At 39.6% G+C, this 21,085-nt stretch overlaps 1 protein-coding gene and 1 non-coding gene across 2 annotated transcripts in view; one reads left to right on the top strand and one right to left on the bottom strand.

The window, feature by feature from the left end:
* The window catches only part of LOC146004902 (uncharacterized), a 401,464-nt gene that overhangs the window by 38,940 nt on the left and 341,439 nt on the right, over positions 1-21,085 (bottom strand). The window lies entirely within an intron of this gene.
* Positions 4,958-5,032, top strand: TRNAT-UGU (transfer RNA threonine (anticodon UGU)). Its single transcript has one exon. It is a non-coding gene; the product is annotated as a tRNA-Thr (tRNA).

Raw genomic sequence — 21,085 nt, 5'->3', positions numbered from 1 at the left:
GATATTACGGGCCGAAATAAGTAAAAATACAGTGGAAACCTGTATTTCGGGCTCTCTTTATTGCCGCATAACAATGGAAAACAACAATCCCCATAAAAACAATTGAATCTATACAAGCAAACAGTCTTACACTAACAACATATTTTTAAGAGGTATAGAGAGAACCTCAAAATTTCATGTTTAAGGCCAGTGGTGGCGATTGGATTCCAAAACCTGGGGGTGGGGCGGTGCAAGGAAAATTTACTTTCTCTTGGTAGTCAAGGCTTAGCATTAAGAGGCCATAGTGAGGAGGCAAAAAAAATAGGGATTGAATTGCTTTATTTTACTTCGCTTTTTGTGCCCCTTTTGGCTAATTTACGAATATGGGGATAAGTGACAATATGATGAAATTGATGAATGGACAATCAAAAACATCCATGCCCAGGCCAGGATTCGAAACCGGAACCCCTGGCGTCGTAGCGCGATGTTGCAACATCCTCCAGTTGGACACCAGTCGTCACAAAGTTAGTCCGCTACTCCATTTGTCGGGAACATTAGACTCTTAGTAACTCATCAAGGCTTGCTGGGTAACAAGTATAAAAAAGCCAATATCTGAAATATCAGTATCTGCTGTAGGTTCACACATGCATATGCATTTTTCTATTATATAAGGTTACAAACCGCATACACGGAATTTGGTCCTAAATCATCACTCAGAACTTTGTTTTTCAGTTGATTTGTGCAGTTTATTTCTTTCTTAATAAACTGCTCCAATATCCGGTATTGCTGAAATATTAACTTTAGGGAAAGAGACCTTTGATCTCTTCAGCCCTCGACCCGAAATAGCACTACACTGAGGCTCCGGAAGTTCCGCTGTCGTCATTGTCTTCATCTTTGGACCCGAACTGGAACTAGATGTAGACTTCGTTACTTTTCATTTTCAAATCACTAGATCTTATAAAGCCACCAATGGACACTGATCGACTGTATGAGTTGCCACACTTACCTCTGAAGTCTCATTAACCGATTCTATTGTACAGATCAACCGGGAAATGAATATTCTCATATTCTAGAACGTTCAGCAGGAAAACGATTCGTTAATATATCCAGTAGTAGTTCGACTCCTTCTCTTATTCAAGAACGTTCTCTCTCGCGCTTTCCAGAGATTAAAAATTACAACGAATCGTCCTACTTGTGGCGCTACCTTTGTTGTGCAGCTTTCAAATGCTGACAAGTCTTTCCATAGTGCTCAAATTCGCTGCGACAACACCGAAAGCGCAAGAAAAGTTTACGTGCAATATTATGAACAATAGGGTTATAGAACATTCTTCGTCTTGCCTTGATAATTATTTCTCTCTTTAAGTCATCGTCCTATTATTCAAGAAGACAAAAACCTATTTTTTTTTAAAGTAACTTGAAAAATTTCCGATCCCCACCTTGGATACGTGCTATTAACAATAAGAGGGTTATAGAGCATTATCTGTCTTGTCTCGATAATCATAACTCTCAAATTATGATCACATTATTCAATAAACTAAAAGCCTCATTTTATCTAGTGTAATCAGAAAATTTTCGGTGGGGGGCTCGAGCCCCCTTGGATACGTGCCTGATGTCAGATTAAGATCGATGACTTGCCTGTTGTATGCAGTAATACCGATGTCACTTCAAAACCTTTCTACGCTGAATATGACATGGTTTAACAAGTTGAACAAGGGATGCTGGACGGCGTGAGGAAGAAAAAAAGGGGTGATGAAGCACCCTTCCCCACCTCCTGGCGGCCCCCCTGATTCTAAGTAAACCCGAACTCATACACGAAAATAGTTATCGAACTACTAACACCGAAAAAGTTACCAACTGTATATTGCCAAGTTCATAGTTAATGCCAATCTTACATACCTACAAGTTTCTTGTGAACAATTTAATAAGTGTAAAATATCAGCACTATGCATCGAAAATTTGAGTTTCTATTGTCTCGGCACGATGAGGTTGTCAGTTTCGGAATGGTGTCCTTCCTTAATCCACAAAGCTGCATATTTTTGGGCAGGGAAATCTTATGAATGGACCATTAATGGACAAATGATTTTTCAATTGTGTCTGTTACATAGTTAAGACATGGAATAATATATCCTTTGAAGTCCATTTTTCTTTAGAGGGATAAAAACACTTCTGGCAGGGATAAAAATAATTTTCTTTTGCAGGGGATAAAATTTATTGTGGTGGGGAAATCACCGGCACCCCCTTCGCTTAATTCGCACACTGCTTAACTCATTTAATTAATAACCTTCCTAAAATACCACTCTTTTTCCTCTCTGCCTTAACACATTCTCCCCGCTCCCCAACCTTCGTTTCATTACTAACATAAAAAGTAAAGTGTTCCCCTGTGCTTTGCACCAAGCTATGAAGGCGTATACGGAGTGTGGATTTAGGACCCCACACTTTCTTGATCAGGGCCGAAGGTGGGGCCGCCTTTATATCCCAGAGTATCCTCCACGTGCCCACTTTATACGACGCTGGGCGGGCACCAGAGCCGCTTGAACAGGTGGAAAAAATCCCGGATCTCTCGCATGGTAGTCAGACGCTAGCTGAGCTACCGCGGTTTTCATTACTAGCAATGGGATGCCATTAATTTAATTCAATTACTAGCAAGTAAGATCTTGCAACCAAGTTCGTTTCTAGAACGCCGGAACAATCTTGGTCCACTATATCCATGAGAAGTGAACTAGATTTAGCTTTAGTGCCTCGTACATACATATAATTGAAACCGTCAATAAAGAAGGAGGAAGAGAAAAACGGGGGAACCGAAATTCCGCTGATCTGACGCCCTTGTTTATTTCAAAGGCAGCAGGGCAATAAGCACCTACCCCTGAACGTATGCGGGAGGAGGTTTCAGGGGTTTCCCCTTTTTCTTTCCTTGTCTGTTTATTACTGAGGGAAAATGCAGGGCTTGAAGCTGAAAGCTAGTTGTGGAAGCATTCCCTTTCATCCCATGCTGCGGCGACCTATTGAAAGAATACGCTGCATTCTTTATGGAACCAAAACACAATTATAGTCCACCCCTTCCAAGGTCAAGTGGAAACAACCTGCATTTGTTTTCTAAGCATATGAAGTCACGTACGCGGTCAAGAAGACGACGTGGGCGACCCAATGCTTTCCGAATCAAGTTATGTTTATTCCGTACTGAAAGAGACAAACAATACCCAGTCTGTAGGCCATATCGAACCAACGGAAAGCGACGTAAAATAACGAAGAAATAACTAATACCGCAAAGAGCATATAGATATCTCACATATTTAATAATAATAATAATAATAATAATAATAATAACAGTAGTAGGTAAAATGTAAAGTTTCCCGCGCATATAGCACCGTGCATGAGGCAAATTTAGGGGACGTGGGAGCACATATTCTTGATCTCGGCCATTTTGGTGGTGATGTGTTCAGCACCACACTCCGGCCGCCCTTACTCCCGAGTATTACCCCAAGGTACTATTTTTTTTAGTCAGGGTGAGCCTCAAATAATAATAATATCTGTATCTGTATAATAAACGAAACTTTGTATCAAGATACTTTGAGAGTTACTTACAGATATGTACTTAATTTTACATTCATTTTGGAAGACAATGTATGTTTCATAATTCCCGGGTCTCTTTGGTTATTCCTAGAACACCCTTGTTTATGAGATGGGGCCTAGTGTTGTGTAGGCCCCACCAGATCAAAACAAACATTGGAGGAGCAAGGGAGTTTGTGCTTTCTTCATAGGATTGCTAGCGACTTCTGCCCTGTCACGAATTCACAACTCTCATAAACAAATGCGTGTGAAATAATGTATAACTGTAAAGACAAAAGAAGACTTAGCACGAAACCTAGTGGTGTGAAAAGTTGGGTAAAGTAAGGTTGAACCCGCATTATTTTACTTTTTTAAGAAATAAGCTTGAGATGATAGTGAGGAAACAACAAAAAGAGAGGTTAGGCAGAAATATTGATCTGCTTTCCTGATGATACATACCACATTTCATTTAGCATAACAGAGGACTTCCAGCCATTGGATGTAACCGTCACTTGAACCTTAAATCCATGCATATACCTACCTATATGTACATATGTATGTATGTATGTATGTAAATATATTTATGCATATCCACTACTTACCCATTTTTGACATTTGCAACGCTCTGTAGAAACTAAATATTCAGAGCTTAATCATCGAAACTCAACAAACAATAGATGTACAATTTCCCAGTAAGAAATTTACTTTTGAGTGCATAGGTGGGGGGGGGGAGCGGGAACAAAATAGAAAACTTACAACTCTGCTAAGATGGTAATTACTGTAAATTTAGAGCTTTTAGGCAGATTTTTTTACAGTCGCTGTATACCTTTGAGGACTAGAGTGATAATTCATTTGAGTAAAATTGGGTCAAGGCCTTCGATAAGGCGTGAGGAAAATGGATTTTCGCTATTTTGCGCGATTACAAAATGCTGTAAGTTGAGAGATGTTTAGTTTTTCTTTCGGCGAAGTGACGAACTTGATTGATTGATTAATTTGGTGTGTTAAGTCCACTAAGGCTAATCGGGACTGGACCTACAGTTTCAAGTGGGATCCAAACCATTATGTGTCTCTACTGGGTAGAAGTGGCGAACTTGTTTCAACAAGTTAAACTTACTCTAACCTCTGGCGCAACTGCTCTAATCTCTGACGATATCTTGAATTGTACAAACATTGCCACAACAACAAAAACAGTGCTTTAATGTCGCACAAATATCTACACATTCAGTTGCTTGCTACACTATGTGGAAGAAAATCACTGGACATCCCGGTTTCAACTCTGAAATGAACTCCTCATGGAAAACAGAGTACAGACGGGTATATATACGGCAGCAGGAGGCTTCTCAGATAATTCGCTGATAAAATGACGGACAGGAAAGAGCTCAGCATGTTTGGAAGAGGGATCATAGTAGGCTGCTCCATAGGAGGTATGAGGGCCTCCCCCATGGCGCAGTGGTAGCGTCCTTGCCTTGTAATCAAGGGGTCCCGGGTTCGATACCCGGTGGAGGCACAAGTGGTTCGGATCCCACTTTAAACTGTAGGTCCAGTCCCGATTAGCCTTACTGTGCATAAAGTGGACTTAAAACAGCAACTCAAACCAAACCATAGGAGGTATGAGTATACGTAGCATAACTGATGCCTGACAGGTCCCTAAATCAACTGTAGTCTTTGTCATCAAGAAGTGGAAGGAAAAGGGACACTGCAGCAGTGCACCACAAAGTGGAAAACCCACGAAATTGGACGACCGGGACAGGAGAGTGCTGAAGAGGGAGATTCGGATAAACGGGACCCGTCCTCTGCATTCGATGCAGAAGAGTTTCAAAGTACGACCAATTTGACTGTTTCGACCAAGACACTTGGCAAGGAGGCCCATGCGCTCGGTTATCATGGTCGAGCCGTTGCCCACAAACACCTGATAACAAAAGCAAGAAACGGCAGAGAGTACGCAGGTGTAAAGAGCGGAGAAACTGGATGGTGGAGCAATGGCAGAAGGTCCTATGGAGCGATGAATCACGCTTCACACTGTTTCGATCAGATGGGAGAGTGTGGGTATGGCGATTACCCGGAGAACATCTGTTACCAGAGTGTAGTGCCCACAGTGAAATATGGTGGTGGCGGCATCATGTTCTGGGGTTGTTTCAGCTGGCATGGCGTGGGTCCACTGGTACCGGTGTATGGCCACTTGACGTCTGCGTCGTACCGAGATATTCTCGACAACTCTATGGTCCACACGTTGTGGCGTTTCTATGGAAACGAAGAATGTGTGTTCCAGGACGATAATGCGACTTGTGATGTTTCCAGGGCTACCATGGAGTGGTATGCAGAAAATAATGTCACCCGACTAGATTGGCCTGCTCAGAGCCCTGACCTCAACCCTATCGAACATCTATGGGACGAACTGGAGCTCCAACTGAGCTCGAGATCGGCTCGCCCTTCTACACTTCCAGGGTTGGTGACTGCACTGCAGAAGGAACGGTGGAATATCCCACTCGGTGTACTACACGACCTTGTGGCCAGTTTACCATGACGTGTAGTTGCTGTTATCGCTGCCAAGGCGGACCGACCTCCTGTTGATTGCAAGAAAACTGATGGTATCCGCTGACATGTGGTGTCCAATGACTTTCTTCCACATAGTGTATAAGCGAGTGGTGTCAAAGCTACTATTTTAAACAGTGGATCTACAAGCTGATGGTCGATTTCCTGACTGGATTGGTTTTCGTAGACACACCCGCATAATGTCGTTCGAATCTGTGCTTTAGGACAACTCAGGGCATTATTAAATGCCTCGATACCCATGGAGAACATGATAAGCTGCAACCCTAGCTCCAACTTGTTCAAACACAAATCTAGAACATATTTTAAAAACGAAGATTAATTGCTTCACAATGAAACTACTCGTTACGACCCTGTTGATTACAATTTTACAACTTTCTTCACTACAATGATAACAAGCAATTGAGGATTTGAGGAATACAAGGGTGGAGGAGCGGCACCTCACGGTCGTACACATGTTTGACACATGCGTACATGAACATACCTTAGCCTACAAGGAAAATTGTCCCTACAAGAAAAATTGTCATTTAACCAACTTTTACCTCAAGTATGCATTTTGTATGCGATATTTCATGGGAATAAAATTTGACTATTCCTAAGAAAACATTTCGGTCCCCCCTTTTTCTTCTATCTTTCTCGGCGACACTGTACAGCTGACAGAAGCTCTTTGATATTTTCAAAATAAAATGTTTCCTCTATTCGGAGGAACGTTGTTGTCCATACCTTACTTTCTTCTGTTTTGTTATTTTACGTCCTTTTTTTACCTCTCTAGGTTAATCACAATCAATGAGGATGAAGGATGATTTGATGAGATAGATGACGGGACAAACACACATCGATTACCCAAGATTCGAACCTAGAACCTAGGATCAGTGTGTGAAAGTGCAACCCCCCTCTTTGAAAGGTTAGCCCCCAGTCCCTGGTTTCTATCCGGCCCTCTGGATTACTTCCTGCTTTAATCCTTCAAATCCCTCCTTTCACCTCACCCTGGGTGCCAAGCGAGCAGATTATATTTGAGCCGGAAATACGAAAGGGGGGTTTCACATAACAATTTATATTTTTAGTCCCTGGTTCGTTACGCATGTACATCAAGTGAATGAACAACTGGTTTAAAATGGACAGTACTGTAGTTCTTAGAGTTAATTCAGCAAATCATAACATTTCTAGTAGTGCCTCCTCGATGGCGCAGTGGTAGCGTCGTCGCCTTGCAATCAAGGGGTCCCGGGTTCGATACCCGGTGGAGGTACATAGTGGTTCGGATCCCACTCTAAACTGTAGGTCCAGTCCCGATTAGCCTTACTGTGCATAAAGTGGACTTAAAACACCAAATCAACAACAACAGCAAGAACATTTCTAGTAGGATTATATTGTTTATTATACGTTGTTATATATCGTATATAACTTTGCAAAACTATCTCTGCGGGCCTACCCTCAGCTGAAATGATATTCCGTTCATTACAAATGCGTTTCCTTACGCCTTTACTCTTTCTTTTGGGCATCAACTATTCAATACGGAAATATCCAAATATTTAAAACTTTTCTAAAGGGGACTTGGGATAGCAAACAGGGGTTGGCTTACACCAAATGCTACATTCTTATAATAGTCTAGCCACCAAAAGTGGACTAAACTCGAGGAGACATTCCTCGTCGTCGAAAGATGGGGAAACACTGTTTTCTATAAAGCCCAATTGACTTTTTTATAGTCTGGGTAAACGTCTGTGGACGTGGACCACGTAGCGTTGAAAAATTCCACTGTAACGGTCTTTGGAAAGACATCTCCCCCACTGGGGTGATAAATAAATCTAATATCCAGCAAAGCACAATCCAATGAGCACATACACTTACATCCTGTAATAACATATAAGTACGCACATGAAAAACATATTACTTTACCCTACACCTTGTAGCTGGCCAGCAATTAATTAACATATTTCCAAAACCAGTAATGCTCAATCCGACCATTACAAGTACTCCGAGGTTTTTCTTGGCTATGACATTTATGTTACGAAGATTTCATACAAAATATACAAATAACAAGTACGTACAGGAGAGAAGCAAGTTGCTTGAACCAACAGAGGGTTTCGTACCAAAGCAACAAAATGCAAGGGATACAACACCTGGATCTTCTTTGCAATCTTCAAAACAGCATTCACTGCACGTGAACGGTGCAACTAGACTATAGAAAAAAACGAACCTTTCCGAGAGTCACCCAATCTACAGGCAACTGAGCTGCTTATTGCGTCACCCCGGTCTGGAAAGTCACACTTGCTTCTTAATGTTCGCTTCAAACGACACTTGTTTCTTGTTTACTTATTCTTCTGAAATCTGCTTTTGCCTGAATCTTCCTTAATGCATCAAAATATCTGCTTTTCGGAAATTTTAATGAGCACGTTTTAAGAACATACTAATGAAATGTCTCAGCGACCAAAGTCAAGAATTGGTAGAACTTTTGACTGTCTTATAATCACCGAAAATTAGCAAATATATTTCCATCAATGGATTGTAAATTGATTATGTACGAGTTACATGTAAATATATTTTGTAAACTTCAAGTTAGTATATTTCATTGATTGATTGATTGATTTGGTTTATTTTACTTCGAATTTCTGCCACTTTTGGATAGTCGGGAATATGAGGATGAGTGATGATTAGACGAAATTGATTAAGTGATACTCAGAAAGAATTCTCATGCTCCTGGCGCTGACCACTCTGACGGTTAGTGTATTTCATTTTACATAGAACTTTAAATAATATTTTTCTTCCATGTGCAGCAAGTTGTACCACAGTTATGTTCCGAATTTGGCAACTTCGACATTACCGTTAACGAAACAAATAGTTGATGAAGGTACGATGAATAAAAGCGAACTATAAAGATCACATTTTATGTATTTTCCGTCCATAATTATAATACATGAAAAAGTTAACCCACAGTTTTAAATTTTCACATGCAAATTTGCTTCATTATTCGGGCTGGTTGATTAGAGGATAACAGCAGTGTACGTGAAAATGATTAAGCATAGCGTTATGGGCCTCAGGTTGAAATTCTAAGTAAAGCATGCAGGTGCGAAAATCCCTCCACTTATTTCATGAGTTCATGATTCATGCTTATGTGTCGTCGTAGATATGTAAAAAGAAGTTAGAGCGGTGTTTACAGTGTAACTGCGAATGCTCTATGCTATGTGTACTAATTAGAAAGTAGTATATCCATAGTTGAACTCACATTGACAGACAAACAATTTTATCGACATGTCAATTATTCCATAATACTAGACTTAAGACTACTTTTAATCCAATTTGCAATTATTTCTGAGCAATCGACAGGTATATGTTGTCAAATTGTTTACCCTCACTTACAAACAGACAAACCATTTGACAAACCATGTACATAGGCATAACTTGGCGGAGGCAAGGGCGGGAAACCGCCCCCCCCCCCCCAAATCAGGTGTTGAGTGAAAGAGAGGTATATTCCACACATAAAATGTCAGAGACAGAAAATAGTTCAGAACTCAATGTGCTCTCAGGAATGTGTGAATATAAGAACACTCATAATGAGTTTCAACCCAGAACTTTCTTGTGTGTGAGGAACAACATTTACGAGAACATTTTCCAAATTTGAAATGAACTGTTCAAAACATTATTGACAACCTCCGTGAGTTCAGGATGCTGTGAGCATTCTTTCTTGTCCTCGGAGGTTCAGGACCAATACACTGTATACTCAAAGCTACTTGGCATTAAATACTTCGCCTTATTGCTGTTTTGTATATTTAACAAACGAATGATATTAATAGGTCCAAAATTATAAATGAATTTTACTCGGACGCAACTCGTCAAGAAAGGAAACTGAAGCTTCATTAGATTTTTGATTGATTGATCGATTGATTTGGTGTTTTAAGTCCACTTTATGCACAGCAAGGCTAATCGGGACTGGACCTAAAGTTTAAAGTGGGATCCGAACCACTTTGTACCTCCACCGGATATCGAACCCGGGACCCCTTGCTTACAACCCGCGACCCCTTGCTTGCCTCCCCATCGGGGAGGCCTGAAGCTTCATTAGAACTACAAGCTTCACTCATACTTGTGTGCTATATGTGGTATGTGGCGGATCGGATTTATATGCTATATAAAGATCGAAATATGCTATGCATAAAAACACCTTCGAAATTGTATTATGGTCTATATATGTTTATGACCTCACGGATACTCTTGGGGATGCCACGTATCACATGATTCCAAATACTGAAGGAATTCCCTTCTAAAGCCCACATTTCTTGCGTGGCTGGGTACCATCATTTTTCAACATAGATAGCGCAAAACTATTGCATTTTTATCACTTGTGTTTGAAGAATAGATATCGTTTACAGAGGTGGAATTGATGAGTTGCTGGGCTCATTTATAGTTTTCTTCTGCAATAATAGAACCATTATGCACTAGAGGTATTAACTGCTCAACATGAGTGACAAAACTTGCTGCAAACAAATTGTAAAATTTACACGCTAAAAAATAGTTTAACTATACTGTTCTAGATGAAACTAAATTCATACAAACAATCTCACACTGTACTGCATACTTTGCCCACCATGGCACAGATTTTTCAAAGGCCTGAAATTCTGGACAAAGCACGTGACCAGTTTTCTTGAAAAATATTATTATTTAATGAGGATACAGGGGTAAAAATGATGATAAATAATTCAGAATCACCCCTTCCCCTCTCTAGGTACACTTTGGACGTCATCGTATATACACGCTTGAGCTCTGATTCTCGTTCTTCAAAAATGGCAGAAATACAAAGAGCGAACTATCGCTACCTCTCACAGAAAATACTACAAAATTTAGAAAGAGAACTACATTGGTTAAATGTCCAATTTATAAAGTAGGTATTGTCCAGGTTTTCAGGGCTTAGGAAATACTGTGTGGTCCTTACGGCATGGAGGAAGTCCTGCTCTTCACGGCCACCGGAAATCACATGAAACCGTGGAAGATTTATGCGTGTGAAAATTTCCATACAAGTCGATATTTCTCTACGGCTCAAGTGCTGGGACGTACACAGTGGATAGCAGAAAGTCAACGAATCTGAAAAGTTTCATGCATGCTGTGTGACGTATAAATTATCTTGTTAAGTTGTTCTTCTAACCTCACTTTATGCACTAATAGGATAATCGGGACTGGACCTACAGTTTAAAGTGGGATCCGAATCACTGTGGGCCTCCAACAGGTATCGAACCTGGGTCCCTTGATTACAGTTTAAAGAATATTGACCACAATTGTATTTGTAAATTCCCACGTGAATAACCACATGTTACTTTAAATATCAAAAATATTAAATTGAATACTTAAATGCAAACAGTTTGCTATATATTAAATAATTCTGGCATCAGCGAATGTGCATGATCATAATCTATTCACTGTTGAAACAGTTTGACCTTAACTCTTTCAATATTAAAATTTCTAACATGTACCATTTGAAACAAGTATTTTCAGGTGGGGAAGGCCACCTTAAAACAAGTCTTCAAGGACTAATATTTGCAACCAGAAAGAAGAATGCTCTTTTATCTCCTAAGTTTAAATTAAGTATAACAACAAAAGTTTGCTGTGTGTTTAAAATTTCTATTCGGCTTGTTAATTTTCCAATAAATAATTAATGAGTTTAAAAGTTTAATTAAAAATTGATTTTATATTAATATAACTTTTTTAATTTTACAAATACAGTAGTTATGGGATGAAACAAATTTTGATCCTGCCCCCCCCCCCAATTTAGGTCCCAAGTTACGCCCATGGAAGTTGCTATTTAACATATCTATCAAATTACACGTTCGTAGCTTTAATTGAGTCCAAGATATTTAAGTATAAGAATATTTTCATTGTTGACTTTCGATTCATTGCCTCCCATAAACAGACGGATACTCGCATCCAGATACTTTATACCGCTCCATGCTAGTATTTGATAGGTCTACATATCTACGCTTCTATTTTATGGTTTTTGACTATCTATACAATTATTTCGTGAATGACTACAACAATTAAATGAAAGACCCAATGGAGATTTTTAATAACGCGTCCGGTTGGTTTGACAAATTTCAATTTATAGCTCGAACCGTTTCGGTCACGTCACCACTTTAAAATTCAGGGTGACTCGAAAGTCGAAAGAGAAACACCCATATAATTTCTACAGATATTATAAACCGTGAATGCAATCACGTGCAGCATGTAGGAGTCTATGTGTCCATTCCTTACTTTCTTCGCCTGTTCTGTTATTCTACGATATTTTTCTACCTCTCTAGGTTAATCGCAACACAATGAGAATCAATTGATGAAAGTGGATAGGAAGTTTTCCTTCTTTTTTTTTTTCAAATGGCATATCAAATTCATGTAAAATTTCTGAAAAATTGAATGGTGAAATCCGGTTTTAAGATATCTGTATTACTTTCGAAGTTACGGGATGTCAAAAAGTACCGACGTATAAACAGGCAAAAACATGGAACCACCCAATTTCATGACAACGCATAACGTTAAACCAATAATATCATTACCATTATGTCTTGGACTGAAGAGTGCAACAAGAATACCCGCTCCAACTTCAAATCTGCTTTTTTTTTTTAATTGGAAAGGGGATCATGTGTCATACCGAAATAACGTGAAATTTTCTGAAATATCACATTTTGAAATCCTTTTTAAGGGATTTTTATTCGTTTTTGAGTGTCTGCATAATATAAAATTGCGTACTTAATCATGGTTCTCCTGAACTCGAAAACTGTCAAAGATGTTTGATGTGTTACTTACCCCGATTCTCATTTTTGAAAAAGGTTAGATCAAATATGGCGAATCCAATATGGCGGACGGGGTATCAGAGATGAAGCACTTTATCTCCTAATACCGCATATGGCTACATTAATGGTCCATGTTTCAACTCAAGCAGAAAATGTAAATTTTCAATAAAACTTCAAAAAAGCGAACTTCCAGTCTTTATATCGAAAATTAACAGACTATAACTGGGTAAATCTATGCGATATTGAGGATGTCAATACACTAACTAATACGTTTTATGATATTTTGTATAATATTTTGAATGACTGCGTACCACTGAAACGCATCAAGATACCTAAATATCATGTGTGGTTCAATGGTGAAATTATTAGGAAAATAATGTCAAAATTATATCATTACAAAAAGTGGGGAAAAGGTCATTGCAACGCAGAGTATCATGAAGGGAAATACAAGAACCTTAGGAAAGAGATAAAGAAAGGGCTAACAGCAGCGTACAAAGCGTACATCCGTGAGACGGAGGAAAACATAGGGATAGATGTAAATTATGTATGGACTTATATTAGAAATAAAAAGAGGGATTCAGGTAGTGATACGTTTGAATACAACAATGAAATCTTACACAATGGACACGATATTGTAAATGCATTTACTACCTACTTTCTATCGGTGTACAAAGATTCTTTACAGTACTCTATAGTTGAATCAGATAAGTGCGAAATCGGAGTGCTTTCCAAACTCGATATATCGTATATCGAATTGAATGATATCGAGGAAGCAATTAAAATGTTGAAAGCCAAAAAAGCAGTGAGGATGGACATCATTCCTCCCTATGTGGTCAAGGGGTGCGCTGAACTGCTAATAAAACCATTGAGTATAATATTCAATAACATTTTAGAACATCACAACTTCCCATCAAAATGGAAAATTACTAAAGTTAATCCCTTCCCAAAAAAAGGCAAATGCAAAGAACGTTGATTGCTTTAGGCCAGTGTCAATTCTCTCAGTTTTTTTGCAAAGTGTTTGAACAAATATTGTACGACAGAATAATGGCCAACGTACGACCGGCTATATCTCCAATGTAACATGGTTTTATATCGCGGAGGTCGACAATCCCAAACGTTGCCGAATTTGCACATTTTGTAGCTTATGAATTAGACGAAAGGAAACAGGTATCTATGCTGACCTGGCCAAGGCGGTCGATTCGGTAAATGATGACATTTTACTACAGGAACTATCGTATTTTAATATATTTCTGAAAACGTAATTATGCTGCTAAAATGTTACCTCATGGACCGAAAGCAATTTGTCAATTATAGAGGATACATATCTCGGGAATACCCTACGCCTTCTGGGGTGCCGCAGGGATCCAATTTGGGCCCACTCATTTTCTTACTCTTTATTAATGACCTCCAGAAAATTATTACGAAATCACGTTGACTTATATTTGCAGACGATGTAAAAATATTTAGAACAATTTGCTCTGACGAAGACAGCCTTGACTTGCAGGCAGACGTAAATAGATTACTACAATGGAGCGAAAATAATAGACTTTCATTTAATCTTGATACATGTCAGGTAATGTCTATAACAAACGCTGAAATAAAAAGAAACTTCCAGTGTCAGATGGGAGGAAAACAAATAGCTAAGGTCACTAAATTCACGGATCTTGTTATCACGTTTGATGCAAATCTATGTTTTAAAGAGTATGTGCATCATATCGTTAATCAAGCATATAAGTTGAGTTGAGTTGAGTTGGTGTTTTAAGTCCACTTTATGCACAGCAAGGCTAATCGGGACTGGACCTACAGTTTAAAGTGGGATCCGAACCACTTGTGCCTCCACCGGGTATCGAACCCGGGACCCCTTGATTACAAGGCGGTGCCACTACCACTGCCAAGCATATAAGAAATTAGGATTGATAAAAATATGTGGGGAAGATCTAGAAAGTATCAATATTAATAATTTTTGTATGTCTCCCTAGTACGGTCATTCGTAGAATATGCATCGGTAATATGGCAGCCCTTGGACAAAAAAAAAAACAACATATGAGGGAAATAGAAATGATTCAGTCCAAGTTCTTGAGGTTCATAAAGTATAGAGAAGACAAAGTATATCCTAAATTCAATCCGTACTCTGAGCTTGTATCGCAGTTTAACATTGAAAAAACTGAAGAAATGTTTAATCTTAATTTGATGAGCACGTTATATAAAATTGCAAATAACAAAATAGACTCTATGGGGTTAGTATCTGCATTACAATATCATGTACCTCAAATGAGAAGCAGACCGAAACCCGGTTTGTTTCATGTACCAAAATCTAGAACAAATTATGTAAATATATCTCGGATGTGGAAAACTGGTAAAACCTATAATGAAGTAGTAGCAAATGATCCGAGCGTTGATATAAACATTATGTCATTTCAATCATTCAAAAAAGAGCCATACTGGCTCAGTGGAGAAAGGGGTTAGGGGTTCGTCTGTATATTAGTTAGTGAAACAATTTATGTTATGCACAGATATATGTAATGCACAAATATAATGCACAAAATGTATGCATGTCTGAATGGAACAATGTTCTGTGGGATCATTTGTTAAATAAATAAATAAATAGATAATATCTGGAAAAAATATGTTGGTGGTTTCCGACTTTTGGATTGGATTCGAGATAATTTATACCGGGATTGTTTAGAATTTTCTTTGTCGTTAAATTGTGTTTATTTTTGCGGATGTAGCGTCAACAGATTCTGTGATATGGATGTCTCACCTCGCATCGACTCTTGTCCCTCACGGTCAAACAGACGGACGGTCCGATAGAGATGTGTTTACCTACTATCTGTTAGGTCTATCAGATTTTTTAATTTGTAGCTTTGAGGCACTGATCGTTCATACGGGCTGATGGACTTGGAGAGAAACACTTTACACATTCGCTAATCAGTTTCCTGAAAGGAATATAAAAGAATCCAAAAATATAATGTAAAAATAGTATGGCAATAAATATCGTGTTTAGTAACGTTACAGAAATTCATGAAAAATAAAGTGGGATATTACACAGCCTTTACCCATTCAGAACTATATTTTTTAATATATATTAAACATAGCTTGTTTATTGTGATAAATGTGAGGTAAAAGGTAAAGTTCCCCGTGCAGATAGCACCGTGCCATAAAGGCACATTTAAGGGATATAGGTATAGGACCCCTCATATTCTCGAACGCGATCTCGGGCATTTGGAGGTGATGTGATCAGCAGCACGCTGCCGCCGCCTTTACCCCTCAGGGTTGGCCCCAGGTAGCAATAGATTTGAAAGTCTGTGAGCCCAGACCCGCTTTATGCGGGGACAAGGTCGGAAAAAATTCCGAAAATAGCCTATATCATGCCCCACCCGAAAATCGAACCCTGGTTACCCGCTTGGAAGTTAGACGTCCTGACGAAAATAACTGCCATTAATTTTTTATCACATCATTCGTAGCATATATTTTGTAATATCAACTTCATAATAAAAGATGTATGTATTTTGACGTTCACAAGATGGGACGTTTGACTTCCAATATACCTACATCACACGATGCAGTTCAAAGTGATTCCAGCGAAGGAACTCAAGGTCGAAATGAAGCAGTGGACATGCTGTGAGCAACTTCCACAAATGTTCTCTGGTGCTGCTGTGTTTTTATCAACAACGAAACACAAGACATTAGGTTCCAAGCATGTGTGTGGGTATCACGAATCGAGACATTGCAATCTGAACTTTCTGACCTGTCACGTTTCTCCTTTCCTTCTCAAGTCACAAGGCAGCTGATTCTGATATGCTTACGTCACGGCGAACGACCTACTGTTTTTTATTCACGTCTGCTGAAAGGTTTTTGGAAACTATGAATTAAGTTAATGAGAAGCGGAAAATTGAAGGATCGTTTTTGTGATTGGGTGCTTGTTTATTTACTCATCATTGCTTATTTATATGCACAATTAGCTGAATTGATTGATTGATTGATTGATTTGGTGTTTTAAGTCCACTTTATGCTCAGTTAGGCTAATCGGGACTGGATCTACAGTTTAAAGTGGGATCCGAACCACTATGTGCCAGGGACCCCTTGATGACAAGGCGACGACTCTGCCACTGCCAACTAGGACGTTGATCTTGTAAATATAGGTTCCAGGGTTAGATTTCTTACGGGGTCACGTTTCAAGTTGTCCTTGTCGCGCTTTGAATTTGTAGCTCCAGTTCGGTCAGATCGGGCATAAAGTGGACGTAAACTTCCGCTCGATTCGGTCAAAAATAATATGAAATACTGGGAAGATACATCTGCAAGAGTGAAAAAGCAGCATTAGGCTTCTTACTAATTTTCTGGAAGCGCCATTGAATTCATGGCAGAAATAGACGTTATTTAATTTCGTTCACATTAAGACGATCCGATTTTATGATGTTATTTATCTAAATTTAATTTTCCTTCGATTTCTTCCACACTTTTACGTCAACCATAAAACTTTACGTAATTTTACAGAATGAAATATTCGATGTTTGTTTCGTATGCTCAGATTATAGTATAAACATTTGGAGCTTAACTCATGGGGGGGGGGGGGTTGAGCAGAATATTTTCTTTTTTGCAGCTCATAGAAATATCATCCAGGACTATTTTGATAAATAGGTGTTACATTTGCAAAATCATAAAATTACTGATTACTGTAGTCCTCGGGTTTCAGGAGGTTAACAAAAGTACCATTATCTCTTGAATCTCCATAAACCAAAAAAAAATGGGAGCAAGTGTCTCCTTTACCCCTGCTACGTTACGCCTACGGTTGCTGCGCATAAATGCGTCGCTGAAAACCCTTAACAGTTAGAAGAATCAAGGATTCCTTCCTGGTAGGCCACAACAATGATGAATAAATTGAAACGGGACGGTGCAGGGTACAGGTATCTGGATAACTTAGTGGTAGCAACTGTCGTCTTTGACTGTCTCTAAGTCATCCAGCAACTTGGCAACAATATTAAACGTACAATAGCATTGTTACATTCAAAAAGGCATATGTGAAAAAATATAAATTCTATTCACATTTTTACATCACATAAATTGGTATTGATTTTTTGATTGATTTAGTTTATTTTACTTCGCGTTTTGTGCCTCTAGGCTAATTTGCGAAGATGGGGATGAGTGATGAAATGATGAAATTGATGAATAGATATTCACAAACAACCAAGCCCGACCGGGATTCGAACCCGGGACCCTTGGCGTCGCAGCGCGATGTGCTAACCACTTCTTTTTTTTTAAAAAAAAGGAAATACCCCCTACACGGAGGTATCCCCCACCATTCACTCTTTTTCTCACTTTTACACTTTTCGATTCTTACATTTTTCTTTGTTTCTTATCAACTGGACGAACACAAATACCCATGCCTTACCCGGGACTCGAACCCAGAACCCCTGGCGTTGTAGCGCGCTCTGCTAACCACTCCGCCACGGAGGTCGACAGTCGGCCACAGGGTCGGGCAAAAAAATTGGTATTGAATGTAATTGATAGTATTTATGTGCAGAGAATGTTCTGAGAAGGTTCAAATTCGATATCCTTCTTAAACACACCAGTACCTTCAACAAAACGATTTTTCCAGAATTGGTCTAATTACTTCTGGGACAGAGCTTGCATAATATATATGCTTTGTCCTAGAGAACAGTAAGTTTACAGTCAAGAAATAAAGAACAAAATAGGTATTGACGTTTTTCTTCCCTCGTTTTTTAGTCTGTGGTTTTATTCCCTACACATCGCAGTAATTAAGTACCAAAAGAAACTGAATCTTAATCTTTTCTCGCTATCGAGGTTGAAGCAAGGAGAAATAAGTGGGAAAAATAACTGAACAACATGTATTTACCCGTGATAGGGCCTCTCTAACTTTACACTTTTAACGGACGTCTTTTTAGCTCATGACTTCCTTCTGACACTAACACTAACATTAAGGCGCACGACGCACAATATAACCTATCCTAGACATTACCAAACCAATTACACACTTATGTGATTTTGTATCTGTATTCATAAATATTATTAATGTTGAACACTAACACACATTTACCTTCTACTATTATTAACGTTTATTTTAATCTTACTTATTTCCTCGTAGAATGCTGTAAAACCAACGTTGTTCAGGAAAACCGAACAAATTTGGTTCTTCATGCCAATGTCGCAGTGAGTTACTGTAAACAAAAAAATAAGGAAAATAAAGGATGAATCAAAAAGGGAATCCGTAAAAGGAAAATCGCGGAACTCACGCCCTGAGTTAATTTTAAGGTACCAGGGCATAAGAAAATACCTCCGAAAGTATGATGTTCCCCTCTTTTTCCTTCTGATAATTCTAAACCCCTCAAAATACTCGATCATCTGTAAAAGTAAAGGTTGAGCAATGTTCCGCAACCTTCTTGTCCTCGCAGAATACCATAAATTATCCAGTATTGAACACGGCACATCATAAAATTTATTTATCTAAAAAAAAATACATTACGGCACTGTTGATATAAATTAAAAGTTTAGGAATGAGTTACAATATAATCAGTAAAAAATTCTACTACTACTACTACTAGTACTACTACTAATAATAATAATACAATTCACTGCACTCATAGGTACTTTTGGTATTATTATTATTATTATTATTATTATTATTATTATTCGTATTATTATTGAAACGATTCATGCAGCTCATTATATGGATCCGAAACACCTGTAGAGATTATGTATGTGTAATAACAAACTGACCCTTGCCATCAAGGGGCGTCTTATTTAAGTCATGACAATGACAGAGCGAAAATACAAACATAAGAAAACAAATTTGTAAGGTAAAAAGTAAAGTGCTTCCCTGTGCATTGCAGCATGCCATGAAGGAGTAAAGTGGGCGTGGAGTTTGGACCCTACACTTTCTTGATCACGGTCGAAGGTGGGGGTGAAGTGATCAGCACCACGTCCATGGCCACCTTCTTTCGCCAAAAGTTTTCTACAGATACCCACTTTATACGACGCTGGGTGGGCGCCAGAACCGCTTGAACAGGTGGAAAATATACTGGTTCTCCCCCGCTGGGGATCGAACCCGGATCTCTCGCATGGTAGTCAAATTAAATAATTTACATTTACATTTTGTTACTACAAGAAAAGTTCGCAGCACACCCGTGATCTTGTGGAGGAACACCGGTTGCGAAACATAGATTTGGATAGAGGGCAATGGCGCCAAATAATGAGAATTAAAAGTATTTCAGAAATCGAATTCCAGAAAGCTGTGGGGTAAAAAGTGACCTTCAGCCAGACACTGTCTCAACCTCTCCTGACGAGCGCCGATACACCTTGAATATCTTGGCCTTTGACCGGGAGGTGATTCTCCGGTACCCACAAGGTCTACTCGGAAAGAAATCGTGTGTATGCGCTCCCCCTCTCACCGCACCATCACCCGAAACTTCCCCCCTTACTCCACTTCCCCCCGGGTACCGACAAGGGCGATAAAACCAGAGCGTGTGGGTGTGTAACGCGGACGCGATTTTTCTGCCACCTGGTGAGGAAAATAGTAAGCTCATCCCACACGTTGCATTGAAATTTGCCACCCTATGGGGACACGTGAAAATCAAATTTTCCCAACTAAGGATGCTATGCATCAGGTTCTTCCATGTACTTCCTTTTAGGTAATTCCATTATCGTTCCTCAAAAATTCAAGAGCAGTGATCCGAGGCTTCTAAATGTATTTTCGTAACGATTTCCTTGTGGGGACCGGATTTTGGTCCCCACAAGTCGGTGTGGTCCCCATAAGGTGGATTCACAACTGACGAGTGTCCCCATAAGGTAGCATCTGCAAAAGCACACACACACACACACATACACCCACACACACCCACACCCACCCACACACACACACACACACACATACACCCACACCCACACCCACCCACACACACACACACACACACACACACACACACACATACACCCACACCCACCCACATACACCCACACCCACCCACACACACCCACACACACACGCACACACACATACACCCACACCCACCCACACCCACCCACACACACCCACACCCACCCACATACACACCCACACCCACCCACACACACACATACACCCACACACACCCACACCCACCCACACACACACACACATACACCCACACCCACACCCACCCACACACACACACACATACACCCACACCCACCCACACCCACCCACACACACCCACACACACACCCACACCCACCCACACACACACCCACAC

The sequence above is a fragment of the Lepisma saccharinum genome, chromosome 22 (assembly GCF_977018435.1).
Source record: "Lepisma saccharinum chromosome 22, izLepSacc3.1, whole genome shotgun sequence".
NCBI classification, from domain to species: Eukaryota; Metazoa; Arthropoda; class Insecta; order Zygentoma; family Lepismatidae; genus Lepisma; species Lepisma saccharinum.
Note: the sequence above shows the minus strand (reverse complement) of the source record. Positions and strands in the feature narration are given on the sequence as shown.